Below are 2,500 nucleotides of genomic sequence, written 5' to 3'. Positions count from 1 at the left end.
GGGGGAAATGTGGCCAGTCAGGCCGACCCGAAGTGCCTCTTAGGCGGATAGGGGTTGGGCGAAACTCCCTTGAAAGTGGCACTCTGAAAAAATTTCCAAGTTTGGCTGACTTAGAAAAAATTCGAGAACCAGGATGAGGAGGGGGAAAATGTGGCCAGTCAGGCCGACCCGAAGTGCCTCTTAGGCGGATAGGGGTTGGGCGAAACTCCCTTGAAAGTGGCACTCTGAAAAAATTTCCAAGTTTGGCTGACTTAGAAAAAATTCGAGAACCAGGATGAGGAGGGGGAAAATGTGGCCAGTCAGGCCGACCTGAAGTGCCTCTTAGGCGGATAGGGGTTGGGCGAAACTCCCTTGAAAGTGGCACTCTGAAAATATTTCCAAGTTGGGCTGACTTAGAAAAAATTCGAGAACCAGGATGAGGAGGGGGAAAATGTGGCCAGTCAGGCCGACCTGAAGTGCCTCTTAGGCGGATAAGGGTTGGGCGAAACTCCCTTGAAAGTGGCACTCTGAAAAAATTTCCAAGTTTGGCTGACTTAGAAAAAATTCGAGAACCAGGATGAGGAGGGGGAAAATGTGGCCAGTCAGGCCGACCCGAAGTGCCTCTTAGGCGGATAGGGGTTGGGCGAAACTCCCTTGAAAGTGGCACTCTGAAAAAATTTCCAAGTTTGGCTGACTTAGAAAAAATTCGAGAACCAGGATGAGGAGGGGGAAAATGTGGCCAGTCAGGCCGACCCGAAGTGCCTCTTAGGCGGATAGGGGTTGGGCGAAACTCCCTTGAAAGTGGCACTCTGAAAAAATTTCCAAGTTTGGCTGACTTAGAAAAAATTCGAGAACCAGGATGAGGAGGGGGGAAATGTGGCCAGTCAGGCCGACCCGAAGTGCCTCTTAGGCGGATAGGGGTTGGGCGAAACTCCCTTGAAAGTGGCACTCTGAAAAAATTTCCAAGTTTGGCTGACTTAGAAAAAATTCGAGAACCAGGATGAGGAGGGGGAAAATGTGGCCAGTCAGGCCGACCCGAAGTGCCTCTTAGGCGGATAGGGGTTGGGCGAAACTCCCTTGAAAGTGGCACTCTGAAAAAATTTCCAAGTTTGGCTGACTTAGAAAAAATTCGAGAACCAGGATGAGGAGGGGGAAAATGTGGCCAGTCAGGCCGACCTGAAGTGCCTCTTAGGCGGATAGGGGTTGGGCGAAACTCCCTTGAAAGTGGCACTCTGAAAATATTTCCAAGTTGGGCTGACTTAGAAAAAATTCGAGAACCAGGCTGAGGAGGGGACCATCTGGCAAGGGAGTCCGACCTAAAGTGCATCTAAAGCGGATATGGGTTGGTCGAGCCTCCCTTGATTTGCCCTGGAACTCCCACGTCTTAAAAAGGTCTCTCCTATAATTGTACACCAACCATTTTGAGGTTTGGGTGCAAACCTCTCGAATGGGGGGACTCGGTCCCCTATCTACAGCGCCCCTAATGACGACAGGTGGTACTGCGCCCCTGGTAGCCCGGCCATTGAAAATGAATGGGCCCATTCATTTCAATGGGGAATTTCGACCCCTGGTTGCCCGCCATTCATTTCAATGGGGAATTTCGACCCCTGGTCGCCCGCCATTCATTTCAATGGGGACTTTCGACCCCTGGTTGCCCGCCATTCATTTCAATGGGGGATTTCGACCCCTGGTCGCCCGCCATTCATTTCAATGGGGGATTTCGACCCCTGGTAGCCCGCCATTCATTTCAATGGGGGACTACGACCCCTGGTAGCCCGCCATTCATTTCAATGGGGGACTTGGACCCCTGGTAGCCCGCCATTCATTTCAATGGGGGATTTCGACCCCTGGTCGCCCGCCATTCATTTCAATGGGGGATTTCGACCCCTGGTAGCCCGCCATTCATTTCAATGGGGGACTTCGACCCCTGGTTGCCCGCCATTCATTTCAATGGGGGATTTCGACCCCTGGTCGCCCGCCATTCATTTCAATGGGGGATTTCGACCCCTGGTAGCCCGCCATTCATTTCAATGGGGGACTTGGACCCCTGGTAGCCCGCCATTCATTTCAATGGGGGATTTCGACCCCTGGTCGCCCGCCATTCATTTCAATGGGGGATTTCGACCCCTGGTAGCCCGCCATTCATTTCAATGGGGGACTTCGACCCCTGGTTGCCCGCCATTCATTTCAATGGGGGATTTCGACCCCTGGTCGCCCGCCATTCATTTCAATGGGGGATTTCGACCCCTGGTAGCCCGCCATTCATTTCAATGGGGGACTTCGACCCCTGGTTGCCCGCCATTCATTTCAATGGGGGACTTCGACCCCTGGTTGCCCGCCATTCATTTCAATGGGGGATTTCGACCCCTGGTCGCCCGCCATTCATTTCAATGGGAAATTTCGACCCCTGGTAGCCCGCCATTCATTTCAATGGGGGACTTCGACCCCTGGTTGCCCGCCATTCATTTCAATGGGGGACTTCGACCCCTGGTTGCCCGCCATTCATTTCAATGGGGGATTT

Source organism: Leptonotus elevatus, unplaced genomic scaffold, assembly GCF_054856555.1.
Source record: "Leptonotus elevatus isolate MCC_2025b unplaced genomic scaffold, RoL_Lele_1.0 HiC_scaffold_110, whole genome shotgun sequence".
Classification (NCBI taxonomy): Eukaryota; Metazoa; Chordata; class Actinopteri; order Syngnathiformes; family Syngnathidae; genus Leptonotus; species Leptonotus elevatus.
The sequence above is the reverse complement of the archived record's forward strand: the minus strand, read 5'-3'. Positions refer to the sequence as shown.